We start from the raw sequence: 26,179 nt of genomic DNA, 5'->3' as shown, positions 1-26,179 counted from the left end.
AAATACTGAAATGATTGTGGATTCCCTAAATACTGAAGTGATTGTGGATCCCCTAAATCTCTCTAGCCAAGTGAGATTTTTCTTGCTGCTGTTCTTGTCAGATAGGCCAGACAGTTCTACAGCAAGGACTAGTGCCAATTCCACAGACTGTTTCCTGATGTAGTTTATGAATTTTGTAGAGGGTCTGCTTTCCCACAAAATGTTGCTTTTTCAGCAGCTACTGGCAACACTCAAATTCCCACAATTTTGTCAATGTGAAGATCTTTTCTTAAAACCCCACCATCTCCTAATTGCTAGGTACCAATTATTAGCTTGTATGTATAAGAAATTTTAAGGCACAGTACTGTTGTGTGTATGTTGGCATCAATTCTACCTGACAGAGAAGAGAGCAGTAAAGATGAACCAGAACTGCACCAAGAAGTGAGCCAGGATCAGTAACTAGCTAGCCTGAAGAAAACAAAACTTTGATTGCATTTTAAAGCATTGGGTGATTCCCATCACATGCTAGGGGAGGCAGGATGAACTTCTTCCTGTCCCTTTGGTGGGAATCTCCTTCTGATTCCAGTTTTCAGATAACCAAGCTAAGTAGAGACAGGAAGAATGAACAGTAGGAGTATATATAGAAAATGAGAAGAACTGAATAAGCTAAATTAGCAAATAGCAGGAAGAAGGCAAACAGATAAGACTGAAGAATCTTGTCTCTGACTTCCTTCTCAATGTTTTGGCTGATTTCTTGTCACTAGGATTTGTGCTCAGGGATTGCTTCTGCCACCTCCAATTTCGTCTGCTTATGCCTCTTTGGGTGGTTAAGATGCCCTTCTACCTCAGAGCAGAAGGAACCCTTGTGGTAAGCAATCAAAGTTTCGTTCTCATTCTGAGGGAAGGGCGTCTTGAAGCATTGGGATGTCCAAGAGCTTTCTTATCCGGGTGGGACTTAAGACATCTTCAGCCTCTTCCACCACATTCTGTAGAATTCTTCTGCTGAATGCTGCCTCCACAGAAGAGTAGGAGTTGATGCCTCCTCGGCAGATTCCGCTGTTAAGTCCAGGGCCAGAATGGTCTTGGAGAGTAGGGAATGATAGTCATCAGCACCGAAAAGCCTGGGATGTTGTTCCTCATCAGGGAGGGGCTCATCATCAGAAACAAACTCCCCTTCCTCCCAATCTTCTTCCTCTGAGTCAGGATCGATGAGTATGGACTCATCCATGTAATCTTGTCTAGGCTGGGAATAAATACATTGCATAGTCACTTTTGTTGGCCATAATTCGCTGGCACCCCCACAAATTCCCAAGGACTTCCTCCTTTCTGAATCCAAGGGAACAACAGAGCGAGTTGGAGATTTCCCAGGGGATGCCCTAGAGCCCACAGGATGGGTGGAGGGGCCAGCCTGGATGGGTTGCAATTGTTATGCTGCAGGGCTCTGGGGATCAACTCCATTACTTGAGCCTGAGTGACTAACTGCTCTCCTGCAACTTCAAGGAAAGGGGGGGGGACATTACCACCACCAATCTACTCCTTGAAGAGGCTGGAGAAGTCTGTGGGGCCTCAGTGGGGTCGTGGCCAGATTCTGTGCTGCTGATCACAACCATGGAGATTCTGGAGGCCGTCTTGTCAGGGTGCTTCTTTTTTGCACTTTTTTCCTGGGCAGCAGCTTTGCAGCGGCGTTTGGGCGCAATCTCCTCACCCTCCCCATCCCTCTCTAAGAGCAGCGGCTATCAGAGGGGATGGTCAACGGAATGGCAGATTGCTGGCGCAAAGTCAAATAGTGCTCCCCCGGAGAGGAAACCGTCCTCTTCTCCCTCTCTAATGGCATTGGCCATCTTGTTTCTCGTCAGCATGAACAAGGCAGGAAGAAATGAAGAGAAGGGAGCAAGACAGGATGATAAGAGAGACTGAATACAGTGCAAGAAGTATTAGAAGTCAGAATAGTTAGAAAGATGGTAAGTTTCCTCCAAACATTCAGCTAAGTAGACACAGCAAAGCTCCGCTGTAGTAGTGCTCTCTCCAGCAAAGGCAAGAGGGAAAATGGAAGCAGAAGGAGATTCCCACCAAAGGGACAGGAAGTGAAAAGTTTATCCTGCCTCTCCTAGCATGTGACAGCAATGCTTCAACCAATGCTTCAAGGTGCCCTTCCCTCAGAGCGAGAAAGTATCTTTCTGAACCCTCGGGCTGGTAAAATATGAAGGGATGGGAGGGTAAGAATTTTTTTAGCAACTGGCAAATACAAAATACTTGGGCTGAGTAGACTTGGAGACTCAGTAGGATTTGGGATACACAAAATTCGCCAATCCCACCAGCTGCATTACAGAACAGAACACACACTGCATAGAACATGACTGCAATTGTCTAAGGACAGAAATAACAATTAACCTTCCATTTGAAAACATTGTATTTGATGTAACAACTTGGAAACCAACATCTTTATACACCCAATGCATGTATAGTATAGAATTTTGTTGTCTTCACATAAAGAGGGAAGTTTTAAAGTATTCTGCAATTAGAAAATGTCATATGGAGTAAGAAGCAGATTTATGGTAAGAATATTTCACCAATTTCAACTATGGAAAGAATCATGGAAGGGGAAGCAGTACTCTAAGTCCAACCTCTGTGATGTTCACACATGGGATTTCACATTATGCAATACAGATATATGTGAACTAGTATATGATACTACAACAACAACAGCAGACAATTTATACCTCATTCAGGTAGCGCACACTCATAGAAATAAGCTCCAGTTCAAACCTTATCTCTGCCTTTACTAGGTGGCCCCCAGCAAGAACCCCTCTTTGCCCCAGTGCCCCTTTCCCCCATAATATGGACATAATAATGTCCTGTCTTACAGAGTTCTGGTAAGAACTGCATGATAGTATGAAGGGCTTTGAACTTGCAAAAGCATCATGCTAGTGTTATATTATTCTCAGAGCCTTTTGGCTATCGCAGTGAAAGCTTTGGTAAGCACTCTTACATTTTATACTAAGGAGCTTTAATACAGCAGCAACTGAAGAGGCAATATACTGGTAGTAGGACAGAACTGTCTTACCATCATACCAGATGCTGCTGTCACTGCATAATAAGTCTTCCTAAAAGCCATGAACGTCTCTATGATCAGAATATCACATTCTATTTAATATTATATGGAGCATGAGTGCATGTTGCATTTAAAAAAAGGTGTTCTCGGTTCCCAAATATGCAGCTTCTTTGAATAGTTAGGTATATATACTACAAAAAAGGAGGGTGGGGGAGAAGCCCATGTAATGAATACAAATATAGACAGTACATTCCTATTTCATTACATACTTCATTACTCAGATTCACCAAGTGTTCCGACAACTAGATTTAAAAGCTTATTCACATTTATTTGTATGAGATAGGGTAAAAATACTTTATATATGTGCCTAGATACATGAACTCCAGTTGCCTAACCCTGCATCTACACACTTAGTCAAGAGATGCTTCAGTCTTGAGAACAAAGAAGTACTCAACACCAAGTACCTTTTACTTCCAAATCTATTATCCAGAACCAAGTAGCGTACTTTCTTTTGGCTCTGCCATCTCATCACTTACAGCAGTTCAACAGGAACGTGCTTGCAGTTCACAATGCATAGGGGAAAATATACAGGTAGATGAAACTGTGTGAGAAGATGCAATTAAGGTAAATATCTCCTATTAGATTTCATCACACTGTATTTATAGTTGGGATTCACACTGTTAACAACATGGTTAAAGTATTCAGAAAAGGGCAAAGTAAATTATCCAGCCTGCAAAGATAAACTGCACAAGATGGTGCAGAATCATGATGTAACACATAAAATGCAATGTGCATTGTATTTGCCTGTCCATAAGTGCAGATGTCATGTGTAAAATGAACCCAGCTAGTTTCCATAAAAAGGGAGATCCTGCTGTTAAAAATGTTATGGGGGGAGGGGTCATAACTTAAAACTCAAAGTTTGTTTTTGCTGTTGCAACTGATTTCCAAACAGAGCTTCTCTCCTTTAGCAAAATTCTAACAAATCAATTTATATTTTTGCAAAGGTAATTTATAGCCCAATTTCTTTTCCAACAAGGGAAGCCAGGCTATATCAAAGTAACAGATGAGCAAAAAGCAGGCCTTCTTGTTGTGCATACTACACAGAAGCCATGGAAAGACATAGTATTAGTTAAGGAAGCGTTAGGACTATTTGAATGTTCACCCCAGCAAGAGTGAAAGCAGCACAGACATTGATTTTTAGGAAGAGTGGCTCATTTGCCAGGATTGGTTATTTTTTCCTTAAAGTAAACAAGCTTAGTATTATCTGCTAAACCAAATAAGGTTTCGCTTCTAGATGCTTCTAATTGCCAGTTCCAGCTCGCTATATTGATTTCCTACTGTGCAAGAAAGCCTTTGTGTTGGAGTCCCTTGATGTGAATGGCCTTTATTGACATTAGATGATGCTCTGCCCAGTTCAGGAACTCTGATGCTATCCTGTTGTGACTGAAGTTTTTTGTTCATTTTTATGCAAAACAATCAGATGTCAGATCACTACCAAGCACTAGTCACTTGTCGTCGTCCCCCCGAAAAACAATGAGCTAACGTCATCTTTGTCATCAAATATGCTTCTATTTGTTTGGGTTGGCTATTTACATTGGTCCACTATGAGTGAGCCTGCCAACAAGGCCCAGAGCCCATGATCTTAAGTAAATCAGCTTGTCAGTGCCACGAGCATCCCTAAACTAAACTACAAATGTGGATTAGCTATGCAGTGAACACGGCCTTCTAAGGACTAAAACTGGAGATTTCCACAAAACAAAGTCCTGATGTCTAGATTACTAAATGTCAACAGTACTGTGTAGACATTTTCATTATATATGTAGTGATATCACTGTGCATCCTGCTTTATGGAGAATACAAAATGACTGTCCTGAGTTTATAATCTAGAATTTGCTAGGAGAGAACCAATGAAGGAAAGGAAAAGAAAAACGAGTATTTTTCTAGTTACACATGCTTAGGCTTTCTTTTAGTAGGAGTCTGGGATTAAGAATGTATGTCAAAGGCTTCCTGGAGAATATAGATTTGGAGGAAGTGACACAGATGGAATCACATAGGTGTTTCTGGGAAGCGGTTCCAGGCATAAGGGAAGCAAGGGAGAAAGGGAAGAGTCATTTAAACATCTCTTCATCCCTCAGACAAGAGGGCAAGAACCAGAGAAACAAAGGTCAACTGTGGAGAGCAGCTGAGAAGCAATGTATTGGCTATGACAGGAGAAAGGTGCTAGGGGTCAATGCCACAGAGACCATAGAGGAGGTAAGTCTATATTCAGGAACAGACCAGAAGCCAATCTAAGGAGGGGCTCAGAGCAAGAAGCAAGGAAGGAGCTGAGGTGCGATAATTGAACAGATAGGAGGCAGCTGCAATAGAGAAAGATAGAGATGGCTAAAACCTTCCTATCCCCTCACTCTACTGCCTACCTGGTCCTGGATTTTCTCATTTTGGCTACTTTCCCCGCCTCTCTTTCTTCTTCCTCTGCTGCCTCCCACCCCACTTACCTCCTTTTGTTGTTGGGAACAAGTATGAGTTGCTGTAGCAATCAAAATACCACCCAAAGTTCTATCCCCACCCCACATTGTCTGCAGATGTAACGTCAACATATGAGAACTGACCTTAGGCTACAAAGTTCTTAGTAACATTTCTTGCAATTTGTTCTCATGGTGCATTTAAAAGTGAACACTGATTTTAGCTCCATAATGGTTTAAGTGTTCGGCCCCAGCCCTTCAACAAAGTCCCTCCCATTGTCTGCATTCCCAAAGTAATATCAGATCTTTAAAATGCTGACACTGGATGTTACGGGAGCAGCATGGACAGAATATCCTTTGAGGGGCTACATTGGGGAGGGTGATCCCAGAAGCTACCACCTTCCACACCAAAAGTATTTGTTGCACAAGCAGAAGCATCACTAATGGAGTTTTAGCCTGCTCCAGTACTGCAAAGTGAACTGGCATATATTTTTATTCACTTCATCAATTATAGCTCATGCATACCTCCTAGATGAACAGGTTTTCACAATGACCTTTAAAAGTAATAGACTGGACCTCACAAACGAAGAACATATGGAGGTCACAGAACAGATCCCTCCCCCTCAACATCCTGTGCTCTCCCCCAAATACAGTACAGTGTATTTGGGGAGGGGTGCAGTAATAGAACAGAATCTACATGCATTTGTGAGAGGACTTGCTCCATTCAAAGATACAACAGATGTATGTCTGCATGATACTAACCCTGCTTCTGGCATTTTATAAAAAAGAAAAAAGAACTTATACAGGAGAAGAGGTGGTTCTTCTGCCAATTCCCACTCAAGAGATACTACACCCACACTGCATCCCACTCTTACTGAGTGTCCCTTGATCTTCAGGAACAGCGGGGGAGCACAGGAAGAAGGAAGAAGATCCTACCAATCATCTTCTCTTGGGAAGGAGATCTTTGAACAGTTCAGACGACCGAGCCCATCTTTCAAAATCTGTAATCCATCACTTTCCTTTAACTGAGGCATCGCACACAGAGGTTAGCGCACATACATAAGAACTCAGATAATTTGTTCTATCTTGGACTTTGAACAAGCAATATTTGCTGGCACACAAAAGCTCATAAAAGAGATTAAAAGAAGGCCTTTCTACATCTTAAATGTATTCTCACACCAAAGCTTGGTTCACTTTTGAGCCAGTAAGTAGCTATTTATGTGAAGTTCTGCTCTTTGTTAATATACAATACATAGCAGAAGACTGAGATTTGCACTAGGGCCACACTGCATATTCATGTAGGCTTTACATTTGGGCCTCATATATACCGTCTATACTCGGGTATAAGCCGACCCGAGTATAAGCCGAGGTGCCTAAAATGGGGAAAAATTAGGCACTCATGTATAAGCCGAGGGGGAAATGCACCCCCTCCCCCCCCCGCAGGCTTACCTGACTGGGCTCCAGGCGCGTGGGCAGGCGGCGGCCCCCTCCCTGCGCGCAGGAGGCCCCGCAGGGTCAGCTGGCAAGCGGGAGGACCGGCCCGGGTGAGGTGAGGGGGTGGGGGGGAAGAAACCCCCACCACCCAGCAGAAGGCAGGGTGGGGTGGGGGGTGAAGAAACCGCCGCAGCGAAGGCGCGATCGCGATCGTGCAAAAGGCGCGATCGGGTGTGGGGGGGAAGAAGCCGCCGCCGCCGCGAAGAAGGCGCGATCGGGTGGGGTGGGGGGGAGAAGGCGGGACAGCCCGCCCATCAGCTGGCCGGCGGGAGCGTGCTGGGAGAGGGCCCGGCAGGCGAATTACCGTATTGACCCGAGTATAAGCCGAGGTGAGTTTTTTAGGCCAAAAATCATGGCTAAAAAACTCGGCTTATACTCGAGTATATACGGTACACAGTCTTGGTGAATTCTACCGCCATGTGTATATTTTTATGTGTACTTGGAAACAGCTGGGGGATGCTGGATTGTGTTATACCTTGATTAGCAACAGCTTTGGAATCAAAGATCCAGGAATGGTATTTTGAATGTCTAGCAGGATAACTATAGTATGGTAGCTTACAATGGAGTTTCTCCATTATAATGAATGATTTCAGGGAATATTTGACAAATCAGATGAGTATTTTGAGACCATAACAGCAAACTCAAGCTCCTCAGCACAAGCATCTTTTTAGAAGAACTTTTAGTAGACCAATCAGAAAAACTGCTCTGAAAGATACCTTATCCTACTACCTCACCTTGCACGTTCCCTTTGGTAGTTTCATTTTCCCTGGAATGGTCAATTGTCCAAAGCCCTTTAAGCTACAATGGTCCGTACCCCCATTTTGCAATGGTCTGGGCTCAGCCTTTTTCTATAATGTGGTGGGGGGGGGCACAATTTTCACTCACACCCCACCTGTTAGATTTTTATCCCACCCTACCCTGACCACAGTTGGGCTCAGGGCAGCTTACATCCAGTAATAAATTAACATCGTCACAATTAAATAAACAACTCAGCAATACAAAACCGTATTTAAAACCTCAATTATAGCCTAAAATAGATAATTTAAAACCAGAAAATCCAAAACAGATCCAGATGACACCTTCACCAAACTACTAATAGTGGTGGAGCAGTCAGGTGAGGAAGATGGGACAGGCATAAGCAGAGATATGATAAGTTGGAACAAAACTTGAACAGGGAGGTCGACCTATGATGGAACTATCGCTGCCCTCAACCATAGGCCTGGTGGAACATCTCCGTCTTACAGGCCCTGAGGAACTGAGCTAAGTCCCACAGGGCCCAAGTTTTACTTGACAGAGAGTTCTACCAGGCCAGAGCTGAGAAGGCCCTGGCCGTGGTTTACATGTATTGTTCTATGACAATCTATATACAACTCTATGGATTGATGGTATTATCAAGCAATCTAAATACCTACAGGAGAGCTTGCTTTAGCTGTGGATTACATCTTTTTGATTTTTTCCCATTTAGATGATTTTCAGCTTGAGAGCATATACAATTATTATAAAATATATTATAGCAAATTCGCAAGCATTTGCTTTCCTTCTGCTTTGCATGGAGTTAAACCTGAAGAAGACCTATACGTTCACAAGGAACCTGAATAACTACTCCTAAAAGATAGAGAGAGGTGGTATGGAGTATTATATTCCCAAAACATTTACCTCACTAAAGCTGATTAATGCTCAAAACCTGGGAACAACCTAAACATGCATGATTTTGATGAACAATTTATCTATAAGCAAAATCTGAAAGAATGTTTTAAAATTTTATATTCATTTTGCACTGCCTATTCAAGTCACTTTTAGCATCCTATTAGGTAATTACTGTGGAAGTTGCAGCCCCAAAAACGTTTAAAATATGTCCTCACAACGAACTACAGAGAACTTTAAGCCCACAATCAATGAAGCCATTGATTACATAAATCCACAAAAAACAAGTAGGTCTCAGATGGAATTACTAAATTATTTTGAGCACATTTTCAGATCACCTGATAACATGTGGATAGGGCTAGCACCGAAAAATTCGAAGCTGGCATCTCACGTTGGCATCAACAATTTCCAATTACTTTCCTAGCCCTACTGCACTAGCTTACAAAGTATACGTAAAATGCAGCATTCAGTGTCATTCATTACCTAGCCCCGGATTCATTCACGACATGAAAAAAGGAGCTAAGCATCAAAGAGCCAGCTGAAGCATGAAAAGAAGAGGGTATAATTCAAGGCTGGCACAAAGGAAAGAGCCCATCCAAGATTGAAAGAGCAGAAAGTGTTGGCGATGTGCAGGAGCAGTCTGGTGGTTTGATGAGAAATTGGTTTGAGAGCCAAAAATAGTCTGTTGACCTATAACCCCAGAGCAGGAAGAAAGGGATGTGTTTTTTAGTCATCGTGTTTGGATCTATCTCTTCAGAGATCCTTTCATAGTATCCCACATTGCATGCCTATCATGAAATCTGACTTCTGAGAAAAATATGAGACAGGAAAACACCTTGTACTAGTTGGAGTTAATATGCTTGGGCAGGTTTCTGCCACTGTGTCAAAGAAGAAGATGACATCCATATACCAAGAGTCCCGCATGCATGACTGGCAAGAAGACTGGATGCCTATCCCACCCATCTATGATACCGTACTCTCATCTGATGCTTGTATCAAAGATCCTGTGAGCCTGCCCAGATTTTTTAAAAATGAGACCGTTGATTTGCCTATATTGTTTTGACTCTCCTCTTATGAACATGTTTTGTCATATACCTTTGCCAAGTGGCTAAGAAGTAAAATCTATGTCTCAGACACTGTATTAAAGTACTTCAGCTACAAGGCCATTAAGGTAACTAGTACCAAAAAAGGAATATTAATTAACTGTAGTGCCATATTTAATATTTGTATATACAAAGTATAAATGCCAATGGTTCAAGTACAGAAAAATGATTTTAGCACTGTGATAACATGAGCAGTGCTGCAACAGAGGCCCCAAGAAAAAAATGTACTATCAGAAAAAAAAGTCTTCGATATTATCAAAGTAACTTGATGGCAGAGGACACAATAAAATCAGTGTGTGTTTTTATTTCTGTGAGAAACTGTTAAGCATCACTTTGCATACTAAACCTTTCCTTTCATCTACTGATGCAGCCTTTTTCATATTTTAATACCATTACAAGAACACAAACAAAAAACATACTTCCAATAAAGAAAACCCCTACAGGGTTCCACAAAATAGGTCCAGGGCACAAGCTTCTCATATAACGCAAAAAGTCCTCAGGCAGCAAAGCCCCCTGCTGTAAAGAAAACCGATGTATATGTGATTGAATATAGCTAAGGTATACAGCTGAACACAGCTGAAGAAGGTTCTTGATCTCTAGAACAGAAGACGTCTAGTATAAACCAGATTACTTTAATACTTATATTAGGTAGTAGCTATGGAGCTCATACACAAACTTGCCTACTTGCTCTGTCCCTCCCATATATGATACCACAACACATTCAATAATCTTTCCTCTATTCTACATCCTTCAAAAACGTCTTTCAGTTCCAGCATTCTTTTTTATGCTTTATGTCTACCACAACTGATTGCTTCTAGATACTCTTTTCTCATCTGCATGACTACCTTGCCATATTCTTTGTGTCTAGAGAGGTGAAACTCCAGAAAAATAATGAGGACTCGATGATTTAAAAAAGAATTCCAATGGACATGTTGGGAAGTTTGGGGGAACAATTTCTCTTTTGGAATTAGTGATATGTTAAATGGGTAAAGTAAGTGAAGGTTTGACTGGAAAGTAAATATTGCATGTATTTCCTTTTCCACCCAAATTTCTGGGTTTTCCCTGAATAAAATGGGGGGGGGGAAATGACAACATTTTTTTCATGGCTTTTAACTTTTCAGAAATGTTACATCTCTACTTGTGTCATCTTTTCATGGATACAAGCCTCTGAGCCAACAGTAATTATTTAGGTTCAAAGTAAAAGCCCTTGTCCCACAGTATTTCCTCTTTCTTCATCTGAAAATGGTAAGAACTTAAGAATGGTCAAGGTAGTTACCATGAAGAAAATGTTGCAGGCAGAAATGTCACTGAGCTGGTAACTCATAAGAATCAGAGGCAAAAGAAAAACTTAATACTAAAGGTCCTATTTCTAAGATTTCTTATTCAGAATGAAAAAGAGGAATCCACCATTCTTCAGAAGACAGCAAAGGTTTTTTTTAGACTTGACCTGACTTTATTTCAGACAAACAGCATACTAACATCTACAGCATAACACAGAGTTCCCCTCCCCCCCTCAATTTGGCACAGTCCTGGTTGGGGATAATCTGTACAAGTGCTGAGGACTTGACAGCCCCCTTGGCCGGGGGCTTCTGGAACTCCTGCTGCAGCCCGGCCAGGCCCTCATGCTGCTGCTTCAACTTCTTTTCATATGTCTGCATCTGTGCCCCATACTGCTTGATTTCCCCTATGATGCAGTCCAGCCATTTCCCCACTGTGGCCTTCACCTCTTCCATATCCTGCTTCACCAGCACAGGCCCAATCAGCTTGTAGATGGAGTTAGATGAGTCCAGGAGGTCCAATTCCTCCTTCACAATGTTGCTCTTGATCAACTGAGTCTCCAGTTTTTGGCGGAAGGTCATGTATTTGCATTTTCCTGCAGCTGCTGATACTTCTCCAGCTTCCCCTGAAGCTTCTTCTGCAGCACCTTCACCATGGCCCCCTTGCTACCCCACCCCACCCCCTTTGTTTCAGAAGACAGCAAAGTTTAGTCATAGTCACTCCCCAATTCTCAGGATACCCGCAGAAAATCTCAAACTCGTATGTGTTACTGATAAGCACACCCTATGGGTTTTTGCAGTGAGCTTCTGCAGGTCAAAAATGCTGTCATCTGGATTTTTCTTTTGATATAAAATTAGATTTCCATCCCACTCTCCACCTTATATAAGGAGCAGACACAAACTAACGTGCTGTCTTAAACATGTATAATTTGACTGCAGTGGCATTCAACTGCTCCCCAAGATGACATGCCAGTCATCTTTCAATGACTCGTTAATTTCCCCCCTTAGTTTCATGTGATCAATCTTTAGCTCCTAAAACAAGAAGGCAGAAGTCATTTGTTAACTTTGGAGCAAAGATTACAGAAGAACTGTAAGATTAAGAGATCAAGGCAGTGAAATATTTTAGAAAATAGTAAGTTCTACAGTACTATGCCAAGTTAAGACCTTTTGACCATACTTCATCAAAACCAGGAATGGGTTCTCTCACTGATGGGAATGAGACAATATTGGCCTAGTATACTTCAAACCACACAATTCAACATTGAACCAAGCAACAAGATTTCCATTTCTACAGCTCATTCACATTATAACCCTTGGAAGTTATAGAGAAAATACATGACCTACATGAATTAATTTATGTTTTAGAACTATGCATTAATTTTGAGGTCACTTGGCAATATTGCACAAAGCCTCCTTAAAGCATTTAGAATAAAATCAAGTCCTCCTCATTCTGCTATACTTCTAGGCAACTACAAGAATTCAAATATTCTCTCTTCATAAGAGATTTGGATGACTGACATACAGCTTTGCATATATAGCCAGCAGAGATGCTGTCTCTCTGAGCTGATATTAGGCCTTGTTCAATACCACACAGCTATAGTGACCTGAAGTACTAGTTAACTTTCAAATACACAACTGGAAAAGCAAACATTATGAGGAAAAGGGTTTTAAGAATGAATTTCTTCTGACCATTTTGTAGCACTTCAAATCTTATTTTAATTTATACAATTTATGCCCTGCCTTTCTGTGCTCATAAGGGCCACTAAGGCTGCTAACAAATTAAAATCTACATAATAAAATATTTAAAACTAACAAAAACACATTAGAACAATTAAAACAGCTAAAATACATAACAAAAAAGGATTAAAAACACTGAGCACAAAGGAGGAATCTCTAAGGGAATGCCAAACCAAACCAAAAAGTCTTCACCCGCTAGCAACAAAGATGGCAACAGAAGGGGACAGACAAGCCTGTCCAGGAAGAGAGTTCCAGAGTTTTGGCACCACAAGCAAGAAGGCCTTCTCCTGGACTGCCACGCACCTAAACTCAGAAGGCAGGAGCACCTGAAGTAGGGCTTCCAAAGATTACCATAGTGGTTGAGTAGGTTCATAAAGGAGTGGGCAGTCCTTCAAGTACATTGGTCGCAAACCTTATAGAGCTTTAATGGTCAGCACCAGCACCTTGAATTGTGGCCAGCAACAGATTGGGAGCCAGTGTAGATGGGCCAAGACTGGAGTGACATGGTCAATACAACCCACTCCAGTCAACATTCTGGCTGCAGCGTTCTGCACCAACTGAAATTTCTATCAAAGGCAGCCCCACAAAGAGTTATCTGCAGTAATCTAGTCTAGATGTAACCAGGGCATGCTGTCCAGAAAAGGCATCAGACGGCTAACCAAAGTCAAAGCTGGTAAAAGCTGCCACAGCTGCCACCTGCTTATCTAGCAGCAGGCCTGGGCCAAAGAACACCCTAGATCATGAACCTTCAAGGGGAGTGGCAACCCCATTCAGAATGAGTGACACCTTAAATCCGAGGTCAGACCTTCTGACCACCAGCAGCACTTCTGTCTTGTTGGGATTAAGCTTCAGATTATTAGCCTGCATCAACTGCAAAAATGTGTCTAGGCACCAGTTCAGGGTTTCTACAACCTCCCTGGGATCACCCAGAAGTATGAGATCGATCGGAGTGTCATCTTTATACTGGTGACAAGCTTAAATCTCCAGATAATCTCACCCAGTGGTTTCATGCAGATGTTGAACAGCATGGAGATGGAACCTTGTGGGACCCCACAGGCCAAAGGCCAATTTGCTGAGCAGCAATCCACCAGCATCACCTTCTGAAACCTTCCTTCATGGTTGGACTAGAACTGCTACAAAACGATGCCTCCTAATCCCTCCCTGGAAAGGCAATCTAGAAGGCTACCACGACTGAAGGTATCCAAAGCCGCTGAGAGGTCCAGGAGAATCAACAAAGTCACACCCCTCTGTCTGTCCTCCTGGTGCAGGTCACCTAATAGGGCAACCAAGGCTGTTTCAGTCCCATAACCAGGCCTGAAACCAGACTGGAAAGGATCTTATGAAACTGAGGAATACATTTATGGAGGGTGCTAGCATAAAGAGTTAGTAATATAAAATATTCCAGAGTCCATTATAACAGCAGTTCTAGATCCACCATCAATATTTATCATTTTATAATTGGAACTTAAAACCTATTTTATCTTTCCAGAAAGAGGGCCGGGCAAAGTTCATGAAAATATTATTAAGCTTCACTTGTGATTTATCTGAAATAGTATCCTGCCTCACCTCCAGGGTGAATAATTACTCACATTTAAGTTCCTTTTTGGGTTTGCTTTACCACTGCTTCCTACTGGCTTAAGCCTCATGTCATAAGTCTTTCATGGCTTCCGCAAAATATTTGGGCTTTGATGTATCCTCGTGGGAACAATGCCCTTCGGTTTGGAGCAATTATAAAGCACATAATCAAATTTGGTACATGTGTTATTACTAAGGGCTTCTTCTGGCAGTCAAACTTGGATAAAAGGTATTGTCACTTACAGCTCAAGCTATTTAGGACTCTATAGATCAAGTCAAAATAATAAAATATGCCCAGAAGAGTACATGAAAGTTATGCAGGAGGCAAAGTGCTCCACTCTCTGAACTGCCTTCAAAGATTATCCCACTTATGGAACAGTAGAAAAACCAAACCTCAGAGTTATGAATGCTTGTATGATTAATTAAGACTTTGACACTGAGATGCGGAATTAGGAAAGAGCATTTCCAGGCATGAATGCATTCAGACTTCCTAGACACAGTGCTAGTTTCAAGAGGAGCACAAGGCCACAATACCAAAGTGACGGGAGACTGGATTTGATTCTACGTCCATGCACAGAAAACTTTAAAATCACCATTACTGCAGTCTTGTCTGGATTCATTTCCCAGACAGGAAGTTACTCAAATACTGAAATTAGGGTAAGCCAACTAGAAACTGTACAGCAACAACAAGAAGCTGAAGAAACCGAAATCAGCAGCAGGCATGCAAACAGACTTAGAACCCACAAGAGGTCAAAAAGATAACCTACAAGAACCAATCAAAAAGAATTACTTGGTAGATAGCATCTAACAAAGACTGCTACTTTGAAAAGTTAACAGCACTGAATTAAGCTAACTCAAGTGAAATGCAGCAGTCAGTTATTGCCTGCAGTCTCAGTTACAACTCAATGGGCCACCCATTAATTTTAGTGGAGTCTATTTCCAAGCAATTAATTTAGATCCAGGGAATTGACTCTGTGTGTATTAGAAACGTCCTAAAGTAAAGCGTCAGAGATCTTTCTAATTTTCTTTAACGATTGTATCTTAAAGCTCTGTTGACTGTATAATAAACTTTACTCTTAATTTCTTTTTCTCTCTCTTTTATTTGCCCAGGTTTGCTCTCAGTTCCTCTAGGGAACAAACACCACCAACCAAGTCTGCAGCCCTCGCTAGTTAACTCTTTCAGCGCGCGCACTTTCCTCCGGGGCTCGCCCGAATCCGACCCGCCCGTTACACAAGAATAACGCCCGGCCCGGGGGGAGGGGGCCCCTCGCGCAGCCGGACCGGGAGGCGCTTCTTCTGCTCGGAAGGCCGGCTCGGCGTGGCTCCGTCCTCAGGGTCTAGAGCCAGATCCGGGCCGGGGACCGGGAAGCGGAAGAGGCCTCTCGCCGCCTGACGAGCGGCCGCCCAGCCTCCCGCTGGGGCGGAGAATGGAAACAGTGAGCCGCTTCGATCCAGCCGGACTAGGCGGGGCTGCGGCTCCCCACAGAGGCCGACGCCGCTGGAGTCCAGCCGGCGAGAACTTTCTTCGCGGCCGGCGGGCGTGAGGAGGGGGGGGGTCTCCCCTCACCCCGCCTCTCCCCTCCCGGGCGAGTCCCAGGCGCGGCGGAGGGGCTCCAACTTTCCCCTCCCGCTCCAACTTCTCCCCGGGAGGCGGCCATGGAGGGGCGGGGAGGGCAGCCCGGCTTCTTCCGACAGAGGGGAGCGGCCGCGCTCCGTTCCGCCTCCGCCATGTTCGAGAGCCTCGTCCCGTCTGCGGAGCGCCGCCGCCGCCTTCCCCGCGGGGCCCCTCGCCGCCTCCGGAGGCTGCGGCTGCCGAGCCACCTGTGTCAAGACCCGCGCCGCCGCAGCCGCCGCCCGTGCCGTGGCAGCGCCCGCGCCGCACACCCTCTCCTCCCTTCCTCGCGCGCTTCCCACCCACTCGGCGCCGGGCCCGGTTGCCCGCCCGCCGCCTGCCTGCCTGCCTCGCAATGGCCGCGTATACCTACCGGACGGCGCTGCCGCTCCCCCCCAGTCCGCCCGCCGCCGCCTCCTCCTTCTCCTCCTCCCGGGCTGAACCCCGCTCTGCGCACCCGCCCTCCCTCTTTCGCTGCCTCTGGCTGGGCGAGGCTTGGAGCCGTGACGCTGCACGCCCAGCCTCGCTTTGGTTTTCCCTTGCTCAGTCCGGCGGCGGTGAAGGGGAGGGGACGGGGTGTGTGTGTGTGCGCGCGCGCGCGCGGGGGGGGGGTGACCTCTCCACTCGGCTTGCTGTGCGCAGGCGCGCGGCTCAGCCCCGAGACACTGCAGCCTCCCTCCCCCAACCTTACGCAGGGCCCCATCCTGCCGCAGCCCGTAGAAACAGAAAAGTCGCTCGGAGCCGCTGTCAGCGAGGGGAGGGGAGAGGAGGAAGTCACTCACAAAGGCGCGCACCACGTCTCATTACGATGGCCGGGGGGTGGATATGGTGCGGGGGGAAGAGCACAGTCACCCCATGCCTTTAGTGGCTAGTGCTTTTAAGGTAAAGATTAAACAGCAGTCGAGTGGCAGGTTAACAAAATATAGTCCAGCATAGGCTTTCCTGGGCCGGAATTCGCTTAATCAGATGCATGTTTTAGGTACAATTGCGATTCCAAACATACTTTATTGTGTGTGTGTGTGTTAAGTGCCGTCAAGTCGCTTCCGACTCATGGCGACCCCATGAATGAAAGTCCTCCAAAATGTCCTATCTTTGACAGCCTTGCTCAGATCTTGCAAATTGAAGGCTGTGGCTTCCTTTATTGAGTCAATCCATCTCTTGTTGGGTCTTCCTCTTTTCCTGCTGCCCTCAACTTTTCCTATCATGACGGTCTTTTCCAGTGACTCTTGTCGTCTCATGACGTGACCAAAATACGACAGCCTCTAATAAAATACTTTATTAGAGAGAGAAAATGGCCATTGAACTTGGAGGGGCTTGTTTGCGGAGAAAGCGTGTGGGATCAGGCTATCAGTCATGAATAGCCGGTTTAGACAAGACTCGATCCGTTACTGTACTTCATAACGCTGAACAATGTTCATCCCATAGCTCTTCCAGCGTCCCCACCCAGTATTGCTAACCACACATCAGGATCCCCTTCTTGGATGCCATTCCTTCTATAGCCTTCCGTAGGGGCAGCCAGCCTGCATAAAACTCTTTGCGACAATAGGCCAACCATTCTTTCCTTTTAAATCACAGGGAGAGGAAAAGACACCCCTTGTCGCATTGTCAAATAATGATGTGCAGCCTGGACCTGTGTAGAATTAGGAGCTAATTTGGTTTCGGATTGCGAAATGATGAGATCCATCTTTAACCTCCCCTCCAATAGTAGTAAGAGATCCAGTAAAAAAAGTTAGTTCAGAAGGCATTCAATTGGTTTCAATGGGACTTAATCTTGACTAATTTTAACTGGATTGAGGAGCTGATATGTAACCGACAGGAAGTTGCAATGACTACGCATCTAGGAAAGAGAACGGGGGTGGAGAAAGAAAAGCAGATTCTATCAAAAGTTACATTTCCCCAGAATTCCTTACTCTTTTGAATGACTTCTGCATAACTCCCGCTGCTGTGTTTTTAGCTCAGAGCAGTAATAAACTGATGATATTGCTGTTTGCATATATCTGCTCCATTCTTTTCCAGACAGTGATGCAACCTGGAAAAGCATAGACTTTTCTGATCCATGCAATTGGTTTAGATGTAGCCTGAAAGTAATGTCACCCCCCACTTTGACAACATAAAGAGGGGTGGGAGGAAAATAAGGCCATTCACAAATAGACTTGTGTTTGTATTTGGGTATACACAGTGACACACAAGTTTGTTAGTTTACACACAGAAGGGCTGTGATATGCATGCAGATAACAGTGTTCTTCCCAGCTCTTCCACTGCTGAAATGTGAGCAAGGGCCATGGTGGGTGTGGTTGACAAATAGGCTTGCCAACAGGCCTGGGAGGAATGCCCTATCTCCTTAATAAAGTGTGGAAATTGATATCTGAAGCTTTCCATAGCAAGAAGGTAAATAACATTATATTAAATCTCTATTAAAGGACAGGAGTTTTTTTTTTCCTCCTGGCAGTTGGCAATCTTTAGGGTTGGGGTGGGGCCTGGAGTTCTCCCAGAATTACAGCTGATCTCCAGACAGTGATAAATTCCCAGAGAGGAAACATAGTCTAGGAGTGAGGGAAGTCCTGGAGTGGCTAAAGAGAGTGGATGCTCTAGGACTTCCATTTCCACTTCTTCTGTGATATACCATAGAGACTAAGAGAAACTGATAGTCACCTGTGAAGGCACTAAAGGATAGAGGTCAGTTGGGGATTGAGAAAGCGGTGGGACTGCTGTTAGCTGGTATCCTCTTATGAGTCTTCAGACTAGATTCTTCTTAACACTGAAGACAATTTTGAGAGGCTTTTTAAGTCAAATGATGTAAGGCAGGAAATTTACATTTTGAATTTTGGAGGGAGGACGTGATCTCACAGGAAGAGGAGGACTTATAGATGACCTTTGACCTGGATGTGGCATGACACCACACCTCAGCTGAGCTGAGTTCCCATCCTCAGGAACTGCCCTCAAATCTCCAGTAATTTGCCAAGACAGAGTTGGTAACCTTAGCAACCCTACTTTAAGCACTGGTGGAAGTCTGACTCTTCTGTAGGTTGCCCATGTGACGAAGGGTGTCTCCATACAGTAGCTAGCTGTGCCTTAGGCTACAGTTCATGTATCAAGTAAGGAAATCAAAGTATGAGAGTTCCACTGGGGATACTAAGCAAAGTCTACTCTTTTAGCCTTCAACATTTCCCACAGACTTTTAGCAGTCCAAGCAATAGTAGTATGAAAAATCTTTTTGAAATGTGTGTATTTGCGTGGACAGTGAGGACTGCCATGGGCATCTTAAGTGGATATTTACTCACTTCCACAATTAAGACTTCAACTGTCTTACAGTTTTTAAATTTAATACACTGATGAAATAGGGACATAGCACACAACTGAATCCTTCCTCTGAGCCCCCAGGTGTTGATTATTTAAGGATAATTGCCTCTTCTAGTTCAAATGTGAATGTTGTCTTTGCTGAGAAGAAAACAGGGCTAGATAAAAATAATTCTAATGCAGAACTTCTGACTCAACACACTCTATATCACAGCCCTGTACTCCATAGCAATTAGCATAAAGTAAAAACTACCTCCTGGTTCTGTAGTGACAATCACTAACATAAATTAGATCTCTACACATAGTCATATACTTAAAAATGGAAAACATCCTCCCTTGTATTGCACTTTATCACTTATAGTATATACTCAGTATTGTTTACTTTGAGTAATGTACCCCTTAATATCATTTAAGATAAGGGTTGGCTAGCTTCAGTGTTGCTTGGTGTATTTTTTTAAAAATGAAGATTCCCATGCTTCATCCAGTGTGAGCTAAATTTTAAAAGCAAAGATGCGCATTGGTTAAAAATTTATAAATAGCCCTGACTAATCTCATCAAGGTGCACCTAAATTACAGTTCTATGCCAAGTTACTCCATAAAGCCATTGAAATCAATTGAGTAACTCAGTACAGGATTGCACTGCTAATCTAGCAACTTTTGCAAGAATCCCAAGAGCCAGAAACTGGTCAATAGTCCATTGATGAACAATAGTCCATTGATGAACCTTCTATCTTCTGCCCACCTCTGATTTAAGCATTCTGTTGTACTCATAAGCAGAGTAGTTAAAGGGTGGATCTTTTGTACCCTTTCAGTTCATGCATTGTGGAGCTTCTTACCCTCATTAGTTATGCTGAATACTGAGCTGATGAGGGGTAGGTACTCCAGATAAAGAGCCCCGTGGCGCAGAGTGGTGAGCTGCAGTACTACAGTCCAAACTCTGCTCACGACCTGAGTTCGATCCCAACAGAAGTTGGTTTCAGGTAGCCAGCTCGAGGTTGACTCAGCCTTCCATCCTTCTGAGGTCAGTAAAATGAGTACCCAGCTTGCTGGGGGTAAAGGGAAGATGACTGGGGAAGGCACTGGCAAACCACCCTGCAAACAAAGTCTGCCTAGAAAACGTCGGGATGTGACGTCACCCCATGGGTCAGGAATGACCTGGTGCTTGCACATGGGACCCTTACCTTTTACCTTTAAGAAAACCCAGCAGATGCATTTCTCTTCTACACAGAAATGTGATGATGGGACAACTTTATTGATTTTTTATATGTTACACAGTCTTTAAGTCACAAGAACCCCATAGGAAGTGGCTGACCTAAACATACTATAAAACTGTGATACCTGGCTGTGTATGCAAAGGTGATTAAATGCATCCATGTTAAATTATTTTATGTAGGTATGCTTACTGTTAGAGCAGTGGTTCCCAAACCTTTCGGGCCACCGCCCCCTTGGTTCCACAAACTCAACCCCACGCCCCCCCCACCCTATCCGACAACACAGTTGAAGGGGCCCACCTCTAGCGCCCCCTGCTGCCCCTTGCCTCTTAGTGCCCCCCAGGTAATCCCACCGCCCCATGGGGGGTGGTACTGCCCACTTTGAGAACCACTGTGTTAGAGCACCATTTGTGGTTTATGGCCAAGGGATTTTAGTCTAATGGATGTTGTATTACCTTCTCCTTTAAGCTAACAGTGACTATCAGTGACTTTCTAAAATATTGACATATTGATGAAATTCCAATAGTTAAATAATATTATATGTAGGCAGCTTAATATACATGATATATTACCTACTTATTCTCTGAGGTTCATCCATAGAGTATAAAGGGCATTAATTTATATCCCGAAATGGGTTAGCTCCAACCAAATCTCTGCACGGCTTTGATAATGGAGGCAGAAGGGGTTCAATGGAAACATGTATCTATGATCAAGTTTGGGAACCTTTTCAAAGGACAGTTCCTTGATACTCCTGATTGCAGTGAATAAAGGAGCTCTCATCTGGAAGCAGTATCAAAAAACGCTTTCAGAATTACTAAAAAACCCACTGCTTGGGTACTGGGATAAAGTACCAGCCTGAGTGTACAAACATATTAGTTATATGCAAATTTGTCATAGACACTGATGAAAGCCTAGGAACAAAGGCACTACTGTGTTTTAATTTTTTGAAGAAAATTGTACTTTGGACCACTGAATCCTGCCTTAGTCTAATCTATGTTACATAAAGCATGTTCAAGACTTCTGTTCACAGTTCAACATGTTCAGCTCTCAGTCAAGTTGTACTTGACCCAATACTCCTTTGCTTTTGGCACATTCCTCCCTACCAAAGGAGATCCCTGTGACATCAGAGTCTAACAAATGATGGTTTTTCCCTTGTATGACTCCCAGTGTGTATTGTTTGTAACTTCTTCCACTACTCTAACTCTTGGTTATGTAATTAAGGCTTCCTCTAATACAACTGTTCCCACAAAATGGGAACGCATTCCATAATACCCCCACTCAATCAGGAGGCTTGACTCTGAGCTCATTAGCTTTCTCCACCCCTCCTTAACCCCTGGGAAAGCAGATGTTTTGTTTTCTATTATTCCCCTAGGCCTATATCAAAATCTTTTCAGTACCTAACTCTTGCTGTATTCCACCATGTTATCCTGAATTTCAGCTCCCTCGGCGTACTCACTGCCTTGAGATTCCACATGTTCATGGGGGAGGGCTGTGGCTCAGGGGGAGGGCATCGGCTTGGCATGCAGAAAGTCCTGGGTTCAATCCCCAGTATCACCAGTTTAAAGAATCTGGCAGTAGGTGATATTAAAGACCTCTGCATAAGACACTGGAGAGGGGTTGCCAATCTGAGTAGACAATACTGGCTGTGATGGACCAACGGTCTAATTCAGTATAAGGCAGCTTCATGTAATAATGTCTTTTACCTGGACCTTGTTCTAGATTTCTACCTAGACGTTTATCTGGATTCTTTGCTCATGTCCTAACTCTGACCCCAGCACCCCTGTTGTAACAACAAACTTCTGGTTTGTGTGAGTCCAGGGTCCACTTGGATTATCAACTGCCCAGAGGTTTAGAAAAGTCTTCCAAATAACTTCCCTAACTCAGGATCTGATTAGGATAAGTAATGTAACCTCTGTTTTTCTGCTTCTTTTTCTTTATAATCCCCATTCCTTTCTCTTGAATTTGGACATTGCACAAGTGTTTGAGAATCCATGGAATCCTTCCATTTATTGTGGGCATTCTAGTATTCAGTGCTATTTACATGCCCAATATTAGTCTAACTTGTGAGTGTATTTTATATCATGCTCAATAATTCAGAATTCAAGATCTCAGAGTTCTCTTCCAAATTGCCTAGGTGCTTTATCCCTTTATTAAATTGATTCCTTGAGGATATGTGTGTAATTTATCCCCTATATACGATAGGTGTTAGAACCTAAGTCTGCAGTTTCTTTAGAATATGAAAGACAGGGAAACAGAACAAATGTATCTTTTAAATGTTGGGTGCCCCCCAGGTGAATCTGGAGTCGGACCTAGTTGGGAAATGACCTGATATTTAAACAAACAAACAAAAACAGTTTTGATACATAAATTCAATTGCTCAGGCTTTCCTCGCTTTCCCCTAATTAGCTGAGCTGGGCAAGATTAACAGATTTATCAGCTACAGCCTCAGATTTGAAACCCCTCTCTCTCTCCTCCCCCGTCCCCCAGTTTTTGGCCTTCCAGAGATCTTTTTAATAGTACTTTATTCCCAGGTGCGTTTTGTAGGGTTCCCCACCCCCAACTGATCTCCAAGTACAAGACTGGTTTGTTTTTCCTTTGCCAACTTCTGTTGACTTCTAGCTATTACTGATTTTTACATATGCTGGTTTATTGCCTTTATTACTACACACTTATGTCATTCTGCTCTCTATAGTTTTTTTAATTGTGTTATGATCAACTAATGTTAATGTGCTGCTACCTGTTCTATTGTATTCATTGTACTTTATGCTTTTAAGACAAATTTTGTATGCTGGCTTGAGCTGGTAGCAAGATGAAGTAGACATTTTCCAGATCAATCAATAAATAAAATCAGCCAATGGCTTGATTCAGACTTCATGCTACACTGGATTTAAGGAAGTGCAAAAACACAGTTTTGCATGGTCTGTACTGGGTTAGGGTGTGAGTTTGAAGCATAGTTGTGGATATAATGATGATGTTCTGCCTTAAAATGGCAAAATGTGAAGTGCAGATGCCAACTCATTTTGTAAGGGCTGGTGATATCAGACTTTATTTTGGAGAAACCGATTCCTTCTTAAGTGGCATTGGAAAAAAGGGATTCACAGGGTCACCTTATTGTAATTAATGACTGGGAATTTTATAGGACAAGAGGAGCAATTGTGAGGAAATTGCGGTTTGTGAAGAGTTTATATATCCAGAGTTTGGTATTAAGTGGAAACTAAAGCTTGTGGTTTGAAAGTTGCTCACAGAGCAATCCTAAACAGTGCACTGCTAAGCAGAGTTAAAAAGGTAAAGGTCCCCTGTGCGTCGGGTCATTCCTGACCCATGGGGTGATGTCACATCCCGACGTTTCCAAAGCAGACTTTTGTTTGCGGGGTGGTTTGCCAGTGCCTTCCCCAGTCATCTTCCGTTTACCCCCAGCAAGCTGGGTACTCATTTCACCGACCTCGGAAGGATGGAAGGCTGAGTCAACCTTGAGCCAGCTACCTGAAACCGACTTCTGTCGGGATCGAACTCAGGTCATGAGCAGAGCTTTTGACTGCAGTACTGCAGCTTAACACTCTGCGCCACGGGGCAGAGTTACACCCTTCTAAATCCATTGAAGTAAATTGACTTAGACAGGTGTAACTGTGTTTAGGATTATAGTGTAAGAAACTCAAAGCACAGTGAGAACAACCTATTGGTTCAAGGACAACAGCCTATACATAATATAGGGCTAAAAGATAGGAAGCCACTGGCATGACTGTTAGAGTTACCAACCTCCAGGTACTAGCTGGAGATCTCCTGCTATTACAACTGATCTCCAGCTGATAGAGATCAGTTCACCTGGAGAAAATGGCTGCTTTGGCAATTGGATTCTATGGCATTTAAGCTCCTTCCCTCCCCAACACCCCCTCCTCAGGCTCTGCCCCCAAAATTTCCTGTCGGTGGCAAAGAGGGACCTTGCAACCCTAATGACTGTGTATTTGGAGCTGGTCAGATTTGTAACCAAAAGCCTAAGAAATAATGATATCCTTATAAATACTTAAAAAAATGAAGTAGAAAAATGGAAACAAGCAAGGTCATTTGCATTATGAATATAGTAAATGCTGATGACTTGTTAGGCAAATTGGGTGTTTGCAAAATAGAAAAGCTCCTAAAAGCAGTATAATCTTTCATTGTCCCTCTGGGACAAACAACTAGAGAGCCAATCATTTAGGTCATGCAAATCAAACCACAGGAGAAAGGTTTCATGCAGTGAGAAAGCAACATTTCAACTGGCCAATCAAGACAACCTGTAAGGATGAAACATGATGAAAGTGACTTAGCAGAAATTACCAGCTGAGCAGATAGGAAGATGAGTTGGATCAAGGAAATGTACATGTAAAAGTCTCATGCCTAAGGCAGCAGTATTATTGTACTTCTGCATAGGTGGCACAGCAACAATATTCCGATTGGGTGGTAGGTTTTCAAAAATATTTTTCCTAGCAGACATTATGTGTATCTGTAAGATCTGTTTGTTATATCTTCAGCAGATTTGCTTTTTAAAAAATCACCTCATTTAAGCTGTTTGCATGTATACATTTAATAACTGTCATTTTAGAATAAAAATCCTTATACTAAACAGAAGGCAAAATGAGGAATAGGCAAATCAGTATATTAACAAATCGTCTTCTACTTGTTCTTGTGTGATTTCTTTCCAATCAAATATTGCCTTTAAATTATGTCCGTCTCGGCACAGATTTATTTCAGCTAGCAACTTCTTGTCGCTCAATGTTTATTTATTTACCTTATTTATAGTCCGCCTTTCTCACAGGGACTCAAGATGGATTATGCATAATGAGTCAACACAATCAACAAAATGGAACATTCAATAAACAATGCATTAGGAATGTAGATGTCTGGAACCACCAGAAAGGACTGAAGCATCACATAAGTATTAACATAACATATAAAACAGAACACAAATTATATAATAGGATCCTACTTACAGTAAGCTATACACAGCAGTATAGACCACAGCCCCTAATAATTTATCCAAGTAAGTTTGTGAACCCTTTTGTACAGTTCAACCCTATAACCTGTGCAGAAAAGCCCTCTTGAACAATTCTGTTTTACATTGTTCGCGGAAAGCCAGGAGAGTGGGAGCCTTCCTGACCTCCTCGGGCAGGCCATGCCACAAGGTGGGGGCCACAACAGAGAAGACACATGTATGGGCAGTTGTTGATTTTTCCCATTTGTAGGATGGTACCTGCAGAAGCCCCTGCTGGTATGAGTGAAGCTGTCAAGGCAGAGCATAGGAGAAGAGGTGGTCCCATAGATGAGAGGAACCAAGGCCATGAAGGGCTTTGTATGTGACAGCCAATATTTTAAATTGGGCCCGGTAACCAATGGGCAGCCAATGGTGTGTCTACAGAAAGGAAGTAATATGCATGCTCCATCTAGCTCCCAATAATAGCCAAACCACAGCATTCTGCACCAGTTGGAGTTTCAGAATTGATTCTGAGGGGAGACCAATGTACAGAGCATTACAATATTACTGTGGCATGTATCCAGGTGGCCAGAGATCAGCCATATCAAGGAAAGGGGCCGTCTTATGAGCTAGGCTGAATTGGTAGTAAGCATTTTTTGCAGCTGCATTAACTTGTTTCTCTAGTAATAAAGCTGTATCCTGTATGACACCAAGGCTTTTAACTGAGTCAGCAAGGGTCAGCTGAACTTCATCAAAAACAGGAAGAACAATGTCCTTCAAGACCTCCA

The 26,179-nt window shown here is 43.3% G+C and overlaps 1 protein-coding gene and 1 pseudogene across 1 annotated transcript in view; both read right to left on the bottom strand.

Annotated features, from left to right (window-relative positions):
* Positions 1 to 16,332, bottom strand: part of RAP1B (RAP1B, member of RAS oncogene family) — a 32,645-nt gene extending 16,313 nt beyond the window's left edge. Inside the window, exon 1 of the mRNA XM_056846017.1 lies at positions 16,309 to 16,332. The gene's annotated coding sequence lies outside the window, so the exon portion shown is untranslated. The remainder of the gene's footprint in view (positions 1 to 16,308) is intronic.
* On the bottom strand, positions 11,216 to 11,667 carry LOC130474808 (prefoldin subunit 6-like; annotated as a pseudogene).
* Positions 16,333 to 26,179: the final 9,847 nt, after the last annotated feature.

The sequence above is a fragment of the Euleptes europaea genome, chromosome 3, assembly GCF_029931775.1.
Source record: "Euleptes europaea isolate rEulEur1 chromosome 3, rEulEur1.hap1, whole genome shotgun sequence".
Taxonomy (NCBI): domain Eukaryota; kingdom Metazoa; phylum Chordata; class Lepidosauria; order Squamata; family Sphaerodactylidae; genus Euleptes; species Euleptes europaea.
Note: the sequence above shows the minus strand (reverse complement) of the source record. Positions and strands in the feature narration are given on the sequence as shown.